General features: G+C 41.4%; 1 non-coding gene across 1 annotated transcript; it reads left to right on the forward strand.

Moving 5' to 3' along the window:
- Positions 1-6,936: 6,936 nt before the first annotated feature.
- trnas-uga lies at positions 6,937-7,018 on the forward strand. Its single transcript has one exon. It is a non-coding gene; the product is annotated as a tRNA-Ser (tRNA).
- Positions 7,019-17,440: the final 10,422 nt, after the last annotated feature.

Genomic DNA, 17,440 nt, shown 5'->3' on the forward strand with positions numbered 1-17,440 from the left:
ATCCATGTGACAACAAAAAGATCTTTAAGTCACAAACCTGTGGTGCGATTGCAAAAGCAGTAGGACCCTCTGGAAGAATACCTGGAGTTATGACGAAGGCCCCTCTAGTGTTAATACAATATTGACACAGTTTCTCACTCTCACCTGTCTGAATGGGTCTGAATGGGTAAAGGGGTGAACATATGCAGTGGTTCGAGTTGGTTTTGTGGAAGTGAGGAAGTAAAACAGACATGATTCGTAAGATGTACAGGGGCATTACTACAAATCAGAATCGTGTTGTATTGTTAGGAAGGCCAGGGCAAGGCCGCAGTCAAGTCAGTCATGTAAATCTCCTACCTTAAAGTGTTGATATTGGCAAAATGCATGTTAAGGTAGATGTGAATGATTGGGAAATCTATAGCTTTACAGCCACAGTGGGCTTTACAGTGGGCTTTATAGCTTTACAGCCACAGTACGATGGGGATTGTGTCTCCTAGGCCTATACATGCTGAGGTGTAAGTGAAGTAGTTGGTCTATGAAATAGACACAGTAGTCTAGTGAAGGAAAACAATTATTGCTGTTTGTTTCGGGCAATCGTGAAATCACATCTCTGTTCCATTCCCTCCTATTCTATATCATTAAATTAAAATAAAATTGTATTTGTCACAACAGGTGCAGACCTTACCGTGAAATGCTTAATTACAAGCCCTTAACCAACAACGCAGTTCAATAAATAGAGTTAAGAAAATACTAACTGAATAAAATTTAGTCAAAATTAAAATAAAAAGTAAAACAATAAATAACAATAACGAGGCTATATACAGGGGGTACTGGTACCGAGTCAATGTGCAGGGGTACAGGTTAGTTGAGGGAGTTTGTACATGTAGGTAGGGGTAAAGGGCCTATGCATAGATAATAAACAGCAAGTAACAATAGTGTAAACAAAGGGGGGGGGTTAATGTAATTTGTCCGATTAATTGTTCAGAAGTCTTATGGCTTGGGGGTAGAAGCTGTTAAGGAGCCTTTTCATCCTACACTTGGAGCTCCGGCACCGCTTGCCGTGCGGTAGCAGAGAGAATAGTCTATAACTTGGGTGACTGGAGTCTTCAACCATTTTTTGGGCCTTCCACTGACAACGCCTAGTATATACAGTAGTTCCTCTGTAGCGCCTTACGGTCAGATGCCGATCAGTTGAAATACCAGGCGGTGATGCAACCGGTCAGGATGCTCTCGATGGTGTAGCTGTATAACTTTTTGAGGATCTGGGGACCCGTGTCAAATTCTTTTCAGTCTCCTGAGGAGGAAAGGGTGTTGTCGTGCCCTCTTCACGACTGTCTTGGTGTGTTTGGACCATGATAGTTTGTTGGTAATGTGGACACCAAGGAACTTGAAACTCTCAACCCGCTCCTCTATAGCCCCATCAATGTTAATGGGGGCCTGTTTGGCCCACCTTTTCCTGTAGTCCACAATCAGCTCCTTTGTCTTGCTCACATTGAGGGACAGGTTGTTGTCCTGGGAGTGTCTCTGACCTTCTCCCTATAGGCTGTTTCATCGTTGTCGTGATCAGGCCTAACACTGTTGTGTTGTCAGCAAACTTAATGATGGTGCTGGAGTCGTGCTAGGCCACGCAGTCGTGGGTGAACAGGGAGTACAGGAGGGGACTAAGCACGCAACCCTGAAGAGCCCCCGTGCTGAGGATCAGCGTGGCAGATGTGTTGTTGCCGACCCTTACCACCTGGGGGTGGCCTGTCAGGAAGTCCAGGATCCAGTTGCAGAGGGAGGTGTTTAGTCCCAGGGTCCTTAACTTAGTGATGAGCTTTGTGGGCACTATGGTGTTGAACGCTGAGCTGTAGTCAATGAACAGCATTCTCACATAGGTGTTCCTTTGTCCAGGTGGGAAAGGGCAGTGTGGAGTGCGATTGAGGTTGTGTCATCTGTGGATCTGTTGGGGCGGTATGCGAATTGGAGTGGGTCTAGGGTTTCCAGGATGATTGTGTTGATGTGAGCCATGCCTTTCAAAGCACTTTATGGCTACCGACATGAGTGCTACAGGGTGGTAATCATTTATGCAGGTTACCTTTGCTTCCTTGGGCACAGGGACTATGGTGGTCTGCTTGAAACATGTAGGTATTAAAGACTCGGTCAGGGAAAGGTTGAAAATGTCAGTGAAGACACTTGCCAGTTGGTCCGCGCATGCTTTGAGTATACATCCTGGTAATATATCTGGCCTTGCGGTTTTGTGAATGTTGACCTGTTTAAAGGTCTTGCTCACATCGGCTACAGAGAGCGTGATCACACAGTCGTCCGGAACAGCTGGTGCTCTCATGCATGCTTCAGTGTTGTTTTCCTCGAAATGAGCATTAAAGGCATTTAGCTCGTCTGGGTAGGCTCATGTCACTTTGCAGCTCGCGGCTGGGTTTCCCTTTCTAGCCTGTCATAGTTTGCAAGCCCTGCCACATCCGACGAGCGTCAGAGCCGGTGTAGTAGGATTCAATCTTAATACTGTATTGACGCTTTGCCTGTTTGATGGTTTGTCTGAGGGCATAGAAGGTTTCTTATAAGCATCCAGATTAGTGTCCCGCTCCTTGAAAGTGGCAGCTCTAGCCTTTAGCTCGGTGCAGATGTTGCCTGTAATCAATGGCTTCTGGTTGGGAAATGTACGTACGGTCACTGTGGGACGACGTCATCGATGCACTTATTGATGAAGCTGGTGACTGAGATGGTATACTCCTCAATGCCATTGGATGAATCCCGGAACATATTCCAGTCTGTGCTAGTGTAACAGTATAGCTTCCGTCCCTCTCCTCGCCCCAACCTGGGCTCAAACCAGGGACCCTCTGCACACAGTCACTCACGAAGCATCGTTACCCATCGCGCCACAAAAGCCGCGGCCCTTGCAGAGCAAGGGGAACAACTACTTCTAGGTCTCAGACCGAGTGACGTCACCGATTGAAACACTATTAGCGCACACCACCGCTAACTAGCTAGCCATTTCACATCGGCCACACTAGCAAAACAGTCCTGCAGAGTAGCATCTGTGTCATCTGACCACTTCCGTATTGAGCGAGTCACTGGTACCTCCTGCTTTGGTTTTAGCTTGTAAGCAGGAATAAGGAGGATAGAATTATGGTCATTTGAAAAATGGATGGTGAGGAGAGCTTTTTATGTGTCTCTGTGTGTGGACTGACAGTTGAAGTCGGATGTTTACAAAAATACCTAGCCACAGATTTATACTAGCTATACGACTCTTTTATGTGTCAGCCTCCTAATATGTCCCTGTAGATGTCTTTACCATTCACTACTACAGGCTCCCCAGCTGTTCAAATGAAATCTAACTTACAAAGTGACCACCACAGCTGTACCCTATGAGGACATGATTTACTTGTTACTGTGACCTACAGTTGAAGTCAGAAGTTTACATACACTTAGGTTGGAGTCATTAAAACAAATTTTTCATCCACTCCACAAATTTCTTGTTAACAAACTATAGTTTTGGCAAGTCGGTTAGGACATCTACTTTGTGCATGACACAAGTAATTGTTCCAACAATTAATAAAAGACAGATTATTTCACTTATAATTCAATGTATCACAATTCCAGTGGGTCAGAAGTTTACAAACACTAAGTTGACTGTGCCTTTAAACAGCTTGGAAAATTCCAGAATATGATGTCATGGCTTTAGAGGCTTCTGATAGGCTAATTGACATAGTTTGAGTCAATTGGAGGTGTACCTGTGGATGTATTTCAAGGCCTACCTTCAAACTCAGTGCCTCTTTGCTTGACATCATGGGAAAATCGAAAGAAATAAGCCAAGACCTCAGAAAAAACCCTTGTAGACCTCCACAAGTCTGGTTCCTCCTTGGAAGAAATTTCCAAACGCCTGAAGGTAACACGTTCATCTGTACAAACAATAGTACACAAGTATAAACACCATGGGACCACGCAGCTGTCATACCGCTCAGGAAGGAGACGCGTTCTGTCTCCTAGTGATGAACGTACTTCGGTGCGAAAAGTGCAAATCAATCCCAGTACAACAGCAAAGGACCTTGTGAAGATGCTGGAGGAAACAGGTACAAAAGTATCTATATCCACAGTAAAACGAGTCCTATATCGACATAACCTGATATGCCACTCAGCAAGGAAGAAGCCACTGCTCCAAAACCGCCATAAAAAAAGCCAGACTACGGTTTGCAACTGCACATGGGGACAAAGATCGTACTTTTTGGAGAAATGTCCTCTGGTCTGATGAAACAAAAATAGAACTGTTTGGCCATAATGACCATCGTTATGTTTGGAGGAAAAAGGAGGAGGCTTGCAAGCCGAAGAACACCATCCCAACCGTGAAGCACGGGGGTTGCAGCATCATGTTGTGGGGGTGCTTTGCTGCAGGAGGGACTAGTGCACTTCACAAAATAGATGGCATCATGAGGTAGGAAAATTATGTGGATATATTGAAGCAACATCTCAAGACATCAGTCAGGAAGTTAAAGCTTGGCCGCAAATGGGTCTTCCAAATGGACAATGATACCAAGCATACTTCCAAAGTTGTGGCAAAATGGCTTAAGGACAACAAAGTCAAGGTATTGGAGTGGCCATCACAAAGCGCTGACCTCAATCCAATAGAAAATGTGTGGGCAGAACTGAAAACGTGTGTGCGAGCAAGTAGGCCTACAAACCTGACAGTTACACCAGCTCTGCCTTTAGGAATGGGCCAAAATTCACCCAACTTATTATGGGAAGCTTGTGGAAGGCTACCCGAAACATTTGACCCACGTTAAACAATTTAAAGGCAATGCTACCAAATACTAATTGAGTGTATGTAAACTTCTGACCCACTGGGAATGTGATGAAAGAAATAAAAGCTGAAATATATAATTCTCTCAACTATTATTCTGACATTTCACATTCTTAAAATAAGAATGTGATGATCGTAACTGACCTAAGACAGGGAATTTTTACTAGGATTAAATGTCAGGAATTGTGAAAAACTGAGTTCAAATGTATTTGGCTAAGGTGTATGTAAACTTCCGACTTCAACTGTAAGGTGGTCTAGAGTTTTTTTTCCCTCTGGTTGCACATGTGACATGCTGGTAGAAATTTGGTAAAACTTATTTAATTTTGCCTGCATTAACGTTCCCGGCAATTAGGAGCGTCACTTCCAGATGAGCATTTTCTTGTTTGCTTATGGCCTTGACAGCATCGGTTTGTGGTGTTAAATAGATGGCTACGAATAATATAGATGAGAACTCTCTTGGTGGACAGTTTGGTCTATAGCTTATACCTCGAGACTTCCTTAATATTAGACATCGCGCACCAGCTGTTTTTGACAAATAGACACAAAAGCCCACCCCTCGTTTTATCAGACGTAGCTGCTCTGTCCTGCTGATGTAGAAAAACCCAGCCAGCTCTATATTATCCGTGTCGTCGTTCAGCCACGACTCGGTGAAACATTACAGTGCTATTGCTGATTTACAGTATGGGAAGGAGGAACAATGCTGGGGGAAAAGTTATCTTAATGAGTGAGTGAAGTCTAGTAACAAATGATAACTAGTCACTTAATTGAATCTGAGTCACTTGATATGGACAGTTGACAAATCACAGTTATGCAACACTGTTAGATTGAATGGCGCAAGCCACCTGCCTCCCAGTCCCTACTACCACTCACCACAATGTCTTTTATGATTTCCTAATAGTTTTTTAAATTGTTGTTTTTATTTAACCTTTATTTAACTAGGCAAGTCAGTTAAGAACAAATTCTTATTTACAATGATGGCCTACCCCGGCCAAACCCTAACAATGCTGGGCCAATTGTGCACCGCCCTATGGGACTCCCAATCACGGCCGGTTGTGATGCAGCCTGGAATCTAACCAGAGTCCGTAGTGACACCTCTAGCACTGAGATGCAGTGCCTTAGACCGCTGCACCACTCGGGAACCAAATCTAGATCAAATTAGGTTTGGTTTCATAAAGAGGGGGGCTAAGAAAAATGTGTTTGCTTTAGGCTAGCCAGCATTGTAAACATCTTGGAAAAAGGCATTCATGGCCCCCTATTGCCTACATTGTGCTCTGCTTGGGCCCTGGTAAAAAGTATCCTACCCCATGGGTCCTAGTCAAAAGTAGTGCACTAAATAGTTAATAACATCACAGCCCACACTCTGGAGAGGAGACCACAGCAAAAATACACAAAACAACACTTATCAAATTAGATTTTAGTATTTTACCAAAGATAGGAAACCTTAATATCTGAAAAAATATTAAACTGTTTGATAATACCTTGTGTTGTGTTGTCAGGGGGTTAGTTGAAGGTTCAACCAAACAGTTACATTTTCAACTTTGTGGTTCAATCACAGAATCTTCGGTTCATGTCAATCACCACAGAACACTGATGAAAATGGATAGCTCACTAGTGCCACCTAGACAAATGCACAGATGTTGCATCTGCGTGCGTGCATCCAAATATGAAGGATGGACACAACTACAATTAGTATTTCTGTAGAGAAAGCTGAAGCTTGTTTCAAGAATGATGCACAAAGTATTGCTAATGTAGGCTATTCATCGATCAAATCAAATCAAATGTATTGGTTACGTGCACATGGTTAGCAGATGTTATTGCGAGTGTAGCGAAATTCTTGTGCTTCTATTTCCGACAGTGCAGCAATATCTAACAAGTAATATCTAACAATTCCACAACAAATATCTGATACACACAGATCTAAGTAAAGGAATGGAATAAAAATACATATAGCCCTGGTTTTGTAGGCTATTATGTGCCATCTCACGCTGTTGATACCAATGTGTATTTATGTGCGCCGCTCTACGTCCCAAATTGTAACAATTTACTACAATCAGATACAAACAAATCACTGTAGAAAGCAGAGCCAAAGTACATTGTATCAAATTAACGACGGGTATGGAAAGACATTATTTGAACTCACTTTCTACGATATATGCACAGCAGCTGCGATGGCCGAGTGGTTAAGGCGTTGGACTTGAAATCCAATGGGATCTTCCCGCGCAGGTTCGAACCCTGCTCGCAGCGAATGCCGGAATCTTTTCATAAAAGCCAGTGTCATTTATTTGCTGTTTTTTATGACTGCACTTGAAGAAACCTTTAAAGTTATTACGTTTTCCAGACTGCACTTGAAGAAACTTTCAAAGTTATTTACATTTTCCAGATTGACTGACCTTCATGTATTAAAGTAATGCTGGACTGTTGTTTCTCTTTGCTTATTTGAGCTGTTCTTGCCATAATATGGACTTGGTCTTTTACCAAATAGGGCTATCTTCTGTATACCATCCCTACCTTGTTACAACACAACTGATTGGCTCAAATGCATTAAAAAGGAAAGAAATTACACAAATTAACTATTAACAAGGCACACATGTTATTTGAAATGCATTCTAGGTGACTACATCATGAAGCTGGTTGAGAGAACGCCAAGAGTGTGCAAAGCTGTTATCAAGGCAAAGGGTGGCTACTTTGAAGAATCTCAAATATAGAATATATTTAGATTAGTTGAACACTTTTTTTGGTGACTACATGATTCCATATGTGTTATTTCATAGTTTTGATGTCTTCACTATTATTCTACAATGTAGAAAATAGTACAAATAAAGAAAATCCCTTGAAAGAGTAGGTGTGTCCAAACTTCTGAATAATGTTTACATATTTTGCATTACTCATCTCATACAGTTGAAGTCAGAAGTTTACATACAGCTTAGCCAAATACATTTAAACTCAGTTTTTCACAATTCCTGACATTTAATCCTAGTAAAAATTCCCTGTTTACTATTTTTTTTACTATTTCAATTGAACACAATCACAGTATGGTACTTAATTGTTTCCCAGAAATGATTTGATATTGTGATCAAAACAGCTGCAGTGGACCGAAATTACATAATTTTCTGAAGATGTTTTTTTACAGTTGTCTGCACGCCCGCCTCGAGATTTACAGAGAGGAAGAGGCGAAGCGAGAGGTTTTACTCCGCCCAACAGCTGTCCACAAAAATAAGTCCACAAAGTGAGGAATTTGTTGTATTGAGGTCAATGAGAGTGTCCAAATTGGTCAACAAAAAAATGTAATTGCTAATTTACTAAGTGAGGCTTATTTGATCTAACGGAAATGTCATAACGGTTAGGTTGTTAGGAATGGACTGATATATGAGAATATTGGCAACTTTGAAAAATATATATTGTTGTTGCCAAATAGATAGAGGACCCATCATGGGTATAACCGATTTTAGCATGGACATTGGCATTGAGGGCTTTGACCATTTTAAAGTAGTCAACTGGGTGGGGATTCCTATGAGTTGGGAACAATCAGCCAACGAATAACATGTAGATAAGATGTATCGCCCCGTTTCATGTAATATCACTTTTGTTCCAGATGGGGGCAATGTAGTCAATGAAACTTTCAAACCTTGTAGTACTGCTGTGGTTGGATTCAACTATTATCTCTCTCTCGCTCTCTCTTTCTCACCCCGACACGCACACACATACCCTGAAATCCTTTTTGAAAACCACCAACCATGCCTCATGCCACTGTGTGGCAGTTAATCAATTATTTCCCAATAAGAAACTCTCTCTTACTTTCCCCTGGAGGTCTCTTACTAATCCAGATCAGAGACCACAAGCCTAACCCCAATTTCCCCTTGCCTAACTCTAACCACTAACACTCACTGTAGACTACTGTAGCAAGAGTCATTCAGGAATTTCCACTATGTTCATACTTATAACATTTAGCAGACATTTTAAACCAGATGATGATGATCATCATCATCTTCATACTTATCATCCTCATCATCATGAACCGTCATCACCATTCCTAATCTTATTTCACCCTGAATAGAATCAGATAAATAGCAGAATGTGTTGTATGAAGCTCAGAGAAATAGGGCTAGTGTGTTTGTTGTATTTGCATCTGAGAGACCAGGTGTGTTGAATTTAGGTAATCACTGAGCTGATCAATTAGCATAGTTGTCAGGTGTGGTGCCTAGCTGGATAAAAAATCTTGCAATGCTCTGTGTGATTTTAGGACAGACCTTGACCATTACGTTATTTACTGGTCCCATGTTCTGGGGGGAAAAAATATTATTTATGTGACACACATAAGACATCTATTATGGTGTTGTTCTGTTCCAACAGTTCTGATAACGATGACAGAATTGTTGTACTTTCTATTTTGCTGGGAAATGTATTTTTTATTTTACCACAATCCCAGAAGCCTCATTATGTTGTCATATTTGTTGGTCCCACAGGCCCGTATGTTCTGGGGGAAAAAACATGATTTTAAATAACTATAACTGCAGCGAACTGTTTGTTTGTGATACACTCACATTGGTCATGTACCCAATTAATTTTGTTGTTGATGTTCTAAAGGATTTTGTAATTATGAAAGAATTGGGTAGCCTACTTTCCATATAAAATAACAGTAATACTATTCGTTTTGGGCATTCTTTAGAATAATTATATTGTGTACATACTTTTCGTCTTATGTCGGGACATGCATCTCTAATTTGTCATGTGCATGATGCTCTTCCCATTTCCTGTGTTAGTCGTCATGTTGACCCCAGAATGCCAAAGATATCATGACACACGTGTCTATGTCTATGCTTCTATGTTTGTGTGTGTGTGTGTGTGTGTGTGTGTGTGTGTGTGTGTGTGTGTGTGTGTGTGTGTGTGTGTGTGTGTGTGTGTGTGTGTGTGTGTGTGTGTGTGTGCCAAATATAATACAATGCTATTTGGCACACCGCCCGGTTTTCTCTTGGGCTATATAGAGACGATATGAGTCATAAAATTAACGAATTAGACCCTGGGAACCATTATTCATCGAACGTGTAGCCATGGGTAAGGCATTAATCGTCGCGCAGACTCGTTCTACCTGAATGACCCTTGGCCGGTTTCCACTACAGCAAATTATATTTTTCATTTCATTTTCTTTTCTCTAATTTCTCCTCTCTAGTCTCTCTCTCTCTCTCTCTCTCTCTCTCTCTATATATATATATATATACACTGCTCAACAAAAATAAAGGGAACACTTAAACAACACAATGTAACTCCAAGTCAATCACACTTCTGTGAAATCAAACTGTCCACTTAGGAGGCAACACTGATTGACAATAAATTTCACATGCTGTTGTGCAAATGGAATAGACAAAAGGTGGAAATTATAGGCAATTAGCAAGACACCCCCAATAAAGGAGTGATTCTGCAGGTGGTGACCACAGACCACTTCTCAGTTCCTATGCTTCCTGGCTGATGTTTTGGTCACTTTTGAATGCTGGCGGTGCTCTCACTCTAGTGGTAGCATGAGACGGAGTCTACAACCCACACAAGTGGCTCAGGTAGTGCAGCTCATCCAGGATGGCACATCAATGCGAGCTGTGGCAAGAAGGTTTGCTGTGTCTGTCAGCGTAGTGTCCAGAGCATGGAGGCGCTACCAGGAGACAGGCCAGTACATCAGGAGACGTGGAGGAGGCCGTAGGAGGGCAACAACCCAGCAGCAGGACCGCTACCTTCGCCTTTGAGCAGGAGGAGCACTGCCAGAGCCCTGCAAAATGACCTCCAGCAGGCCACAAATGTGACCACCATAGCTGTACCCTATGAAGACATGATTTACTTGCTACTGTGACCTACAGTTGAAGTCGGAAGTTTACATACACTTAGGTTGGAGTCATTAAAACTTGTTTTTCATCCACTCCACAAATTTCTTCTAAGTCGGTTAGGACATCTACTTTGTGCATTTTTCCAACAATTGTTTACAGACAGATTATTTCACTTATAATTCAATGTATCACAATTCCAGTGGGTCAGAAGTTTACATACACTAAGTTGACTGTGCCTTTAAACAGCCTGGAAAATTCCAGAAAATGATGTCATGGCTTTAGAGGCTTCTGAGAGGTTAATTGACATAGTTTGAGTCAATTGGATGTGTACCTGTGGATGTATTTCAAGGCCTACCTTCAAACTCAGTGCCTCTTTGCTTGACATCATGGGAAAATCTAAAGAAATAAGCCAAGACCTCAGAAAAAAATTGTAGACCTCCACAAGTCTGGTTCATCCTTGGGAGAAATTTCCAAACGCCTGAAGGTAACACATTCATCTGTACAAATAATAGTACGCAAGTATAAACACCATGGGACCACGCAGCCGTCATACCGCTCAGGAAGGAGACGTGTTCTGTTTCCAAGAGATGAACGTACTTTGGTGCGAAATGTGCAAATCAATCCCAGAACAACAGCAAAGGACCTTGTGAAGATGCTGGAGGAAACAGGTACAAAAGTATCTTTATCCACAGTAAAACGAGTCCTATATCAACATAACCTGAAAGGCAGCTCAGCAAGGAAGAAGCCACCGCTCCAAAACCGCCATAAAAAAGCCACACAACAGTTTGCAACTGCACATGGGGACAAAGATCATACTTTTTGGAGAAATGTCCTCTGGTCTGATGAAACAAAAATAGAACTGTTTGGCCATAATGACCATCGTTATGTTTGGAGGGAAAAGGGGGAGGCTTGCAAGCCGAAGAACACCATCCCAACCGTGAAGCACGGGGGTGGCAGCATCATGTTGTGGGGGTGCTTTGCTGCAGGAGGGACAGGTGCGCTTCACAAAATAGATGGCATCATGAGGGAGGAAAATTAGGTGGATATATTGAAGCAACATCTCAAGACATCAGTCAGGAAGTTAAAGCTTGGTCGCAAATGGGTCTTCCAAATGGACAATGACCACAAGCGTACTTCCAATGTTGCGGCAAAATGGCTTAAGGACAACAAAGTCAAAGTATTGGAGTGGCCATCACAAAGCCCTGACCTCAATCCCATAGAAAGTTTGTGGGTAGAACTGAAAAAGCGTGTGCGAGGAAGGAGGCCTACAAACCTGACTCAGTTACACCAGCTCTGTCAGGAGGAATGGGTCAAAATTCACCCAACTTATTGTGGGAAGCTTGTGGAAGGCTACCTGAACCATTTGACCCAAGCTAAACAATTTAAAGGCAGTGCTACCAAATACTAATTGAGTGTATATAAACTTCTTACCCACTGAGAATGTGATGAAAGAAATACAAGCTGAAATAAATCATTCTATTTAGTATTATTCTGAAATTTCACATTCTTAAAATAAAGTGGTGATCCTAACTGACCTAAGACAGGGAATTTTTACAAGGATTAAATGTTAGGAATTGTGAAAACCTGTGTTTAAATGTATTTTGCTAAGGTGTATGTAAACTTCCGACTTCAACTGTATCTTAGACATTTATCTTGCATTTACTGGAAATGCTGCCTGAAAAATAAATATGATTATGCTTAATTGGACAAATATTTCGGGAATCTCAGATTGTTCTGGCAACTCTCAACTCTTCCTCCCAAATAACTTCATTGGGAGGAAGAATGTTTAGCATGTTTTTTACATTTGTTGAAAAAAACTTGATGAAATTTGCAATTTTAGGCCCTTTTTAGACCTATACATACCTCCTGTAAGACCCTATAATCGTACATGTACATGATACAGACAACATGTTAGTGTCATTATACTCCTTATACTGTAGTGTTCTCTCAAATATAGAGTATGTCTAGATTCTGAAATACAAATGTTCATGTTCATTTATTCAACATAAAAAATATAAATATAGAAATACAACCCTTTTTGATTTAGCTTATTTTTTGACATTTTATTTGAAACAATATAATCCACAAACACATCAAATGTCCAGAATGGGTTCTATGGTACTTTTAATAATATGACCCATAGGTCATCAATAACAAATCACAGCCCTCCTTTAGGATTGCACATTCAAAGTTCCCTTTGAATCCATTTTCCCATTCGCTGTGTTGGTGGTGCTCATAAAATGTATCACACATCCGAATTAGCAGGGAGCCCACTCTGTAAATGTGATGTGCTTGTAGAGTATATTGTTCAAAACACTGTCTTACAATGAACAAAATCCAAAAGGGTAGTTGAGATATACATTTATGTCAACATTTCTATTTCAGAATCAAGACATTCCGTATTTTAGAGCACAAGGAGTGTAATGACACCAAAATGTTGTCTGTGTCATACACGGTTCACCGGTATAAAAAAAAGGTAAAATGTCCACTTTCATCCTGATTTTCAAAAATGTTTTTGTGATACAAATGTAAAAAGCATTTCAAATATCCTGAAGTTTCTATGTGAGAATGGCCAGAACAATCTGAGATACCAAAAATATTTCTGCTCCCGCTGGCGTGGAATTTCCCTTTACAAGTCCCATCTTACAGTAAGTCTGACATGTATGTCTCTCTCTCTCTCTCTCTCTCTCTCTCTCACACACACTCTCTCTCGCTCCCTCTCTCTCTCTCTTTCTCACACTCGCTCTCGCTCTCTCTCACACACACTCTCTCTCGCTCTCTCTCTTGCTCTCTCACTCTCTCTCGCTCTCTCTCACTGTCTCTCTCCCCTCATATCTCTCTCTTTGACAAAATACCATATTCAGAAGATTTAAGGTTTTAAACTATATTGCATTTCCCGGAAATATTGGCTTGAAATGCTGCATCCATTTTCTCAGTGTGAACACTCTCACACTCCACTTGTTCTCATATGCAACAATGACAGACCATTAACAATAAGAGAGACTATTCACGCGTTGATGGGTTGCGTCCCAACTGGCACCCTATTCACTACATATTGCACTACTTTTATTCAAGACATATTGCACCATTGCCATTTGGGACACAGACATCTCGGTCTGTTGTGTTAATATCCATTAAGATAAAATGGCAAGCAGGATTTCACTTTGTGACCCCAATCATACCTAGCTTTGGGAGGGAGCCAAATCAACATGTGTGAGTGTGTGAGAGAGAGAGACTTCGGACCAAAAAAAAACAATCATATTACTTATTCAAAAAGGACATCGGAATAAGACTTTAACTTACAGAAGAACGTCATACTGTACACCCAACACACACACACACACACACACACACACACACACACACACACACACACACACACACACACACACACACACACACACACACACACACACACACACACACACACACACACTCATTCATGCTATACACATATAACAACTGCTGCTACCAGACTCTTATTATGATTGTGAAATAGTGCACAATTAAACACTTGCCCTCCAATCCCCCCTTTCTCCAAAACATGTGTAAATATTGGACTATAAATGGTGCCTTCCTGTGTTATACTCACGCTAACATGTTTATTATATTCTACTGAACCATTTACTTTATGTTCGTATTCTTTTCTTATTTCTTATTGTTATTGTATTGTCGAGAAGGAACCTGCCAGTAATTTCTGCATTTCGTTGGACGGTGTATACCATGTGTATCCCGTACATACAACTAATAAAACTTGAAACACACACACATACACACACACACACACTAACAGGATTTAGAAAAGCCTACAACTTACACTTTAATCAAGACTGTTACATTATCCCAGCTCCGTGTAGCAAAACAGATTTACCATGTCTACTTTCTTAACTCACAAACGAATGTCATACTGTCCAACCCGATGAAATTATGCATTTTATCAGAAAGGGGCTCTGACAATCCATTTACAAGCTTTACAAAGACAGAGGGGGGGGGGGGGGGGGGGGGGGCTGAGGTAGATGGAGAGAGATGGGGAGAGAGAGAATAAAGAGTGGGAGAGAGGGAGAGGGTGAGAGGGGGGGATAGTGAGAGAAATAGAAAGAGAGTGAGAAAATCACCAAGTAATTGCACCTCGTGTGAGTCATTGCAGGCGTTTTAAATAGCTCTTTCCATTTAAGTCTTGACGCAACCATATGAATGGGCAGTATGTCGCACACACACACACACACACATTCATGCTACACACCCATCACAACTGCTGCACCCAGACTTTTATTAGGATTTCACAATACTGCACAATTTAAACCCTTGCCCTCCAATCCCCCAAACACAAACACACACACACGCACACGCACACGCACACACACACACACACAGATACACACACGCACACACAGATACACACACGCACACACACACACACACACACACACACACACACACACACACACACACACACACACACACACACACACACACACACACACACACACACACACACACACACACACACGCACACACGCACGCACACACGCACACACACACGCACACACACACGCACACACACACAAACAGGATTTAGAAAAGCCTACAATTTACACCCTTATCAAGACTGTTGCACTTTCCCAGCTCCATGTAGCAAAACAGATTTCCATGTCCACTTTCTTAACCATAGGCAGTAGTACACTAAACCTAAATACGCTGAGGTGGTGAACCAATCCAAACGCATGATGTGTAACTAAGAGCAGTGCTTTACATAATCAAGTGGAAGGAAAGCTGCATTTAGCAGACCATAGTTACACACACACACACACACACACGCGCGCGCACATGCACCCACACACACACACACGCATACACACACACATGCACACAGTTACCACTACTGTACACACAGTCAGAACACTCACTTGATTATGCAACAGACAGAGGAGGAGTTAGGGAGTGGAGAGAGAGGGTAGGTAAAGAACACACAGTCATGTGTTTATTGCTGACTCAGAGAAGAGCTGATGTACTAGGGCTTTCAGAAACAGAGAAGGAAATAGAGAGAGATGGGGAGAGAGAGACAGGACAGAGAAAAAGGAGAGAGATATCGAAATGGCAAGAATGGAGAGAAGGAAAGAGAGAACGAAACAGCAATAGACAGGGAACGAGAGAGAGAGAGAGAGAGACAGAGAGAGACGCTAGGAGACAGATCGAGCCAGAGAGTGATAGTGTCAGAGGAGAGAAAGAGCAATATAGAGAGTAATACCCAGTAAGAAATATTAAGAAAGAGAAATAAGAGAAAGAGAGGAAGAGAGATATTGAGAGGATAGAGAGCCACACAGTCTGAGAGCCTCCAGTGAGAGAGAGAAAGTGTGTGAGCGAAAGAGAGATCAACACTGAGGTCTCCAGTGAGAGTTTGAGTCAGGCTGAAGGACTCTGTGGCTAAAGGTCTCACAGGGATACTAAGTGACTCCCTGTCCCTGTTCTGACACACCCCAACCCACACCGCTCTGAATCATGGACCCACACACACACACACACACACACACACACACACACACACACACACACACACACACACACACACACACACACACACACACACACACACACACACACACACACACAAACACTGAATCATGGGCCCCAGTTAACGTCATCCTCGGGGAGCACCCAAAGGAGAGAGGGGAGAGATGGGAAAAAACGATGCAGCACTCTAGTGTGAATGAGCAATTGAGGTCTCCTCTCTTCTAAAACCACAGCCTCTGGGCAATTCCATGCCAGTGTAGGCCGAAAATATTTTTCGTATCTCAGATTGCTCTGGCAATTCTGACATAAAAACTTAATTTGTATCACAAACCATTTTTGAGAAAATCATGACTAATGTGGCAATTTTAGGCCCTTTTTAGCCCTATACATGCCTCCTGTAAGACCTTATGATCTGTGAACCTATATGATACAGACAACATCTTGGTGTCATTATACTCCTTATAGTGCTCTCTAAAATATGATGTATGTCCCGATTCTGAAATACAATTTTCACATTCATTTATTCGAAATTTAACATATTAATATATGTTTTAAAAAATGTACCCTTTTTGATTTTGTTCATTTTTAAACATTGTTTGGAACAATATACTCTACAAGTATGTCACATTTCCAGAGTGGGCTCTCTGGTAATTTGTAAAATATTATACATTTAAGGAGAACCACCAACAGAGTGAATGGGAAAATGGATTCAAAGGGAACTCCTTCTGCTGGTGATTTGCTGAATGTGCAATCCTAAAGGAGTGCTGTGATTGGTTAATGACCTATAACATCAATTTCTATGTATAAAATTGGTAATATCATTAAAAGTACCAGAGCGCCCACTCTGGAAATTTTACATGTTTGAAGAACATATTGTTACAAATATGCAATATAAAAATAAGCAAAATCAAAAAGGTTCCTTTTGAGATTATATTTATATTATTAATGTTGAATAAATTAATGTGAAGATTTTGTATTTCAGAATCTAGACATACTCCATATTTGTGAGAACAAAGGAGTATAATGACACCAATATGTTGTCTGTATCTGTAACGATTTTCCTCTTCTTCAGACGAGGAGTATGAAGGATCGGACGAATACGCAGCGTGGTAAGTGTCCATGATATTTTAATAAACTGAACACGACAAAATACAAAAATAACAAAGTGAATGATAGCGAAAACCGAAACAGTCCTGAAATGTGAAACAAACACTAACACAGGAAACAACCACCCACAAACAAAAGTGGGAAAACAGGCTACCTAAATATGGCTCCCAATCAGAGACAACGATAGACAGCTGCCTCTGATTGGGAACCACACCAGGCCAAACACACAGAAACAGAA

This window comes from Salvelinus namaycush, chromosome 6, assembly GCF_016432855.1.
Source record: "Salvelinus namaycush isolate Seneca chromosome 6, SaNama_1.0, whole genome shotgun sequence".
NCBI lineage: Eukaryota > Metazoa > Chordata > Actinopteri > Salmoniformes > Salmonidae > Salvelinus > Salvelinus namaycush.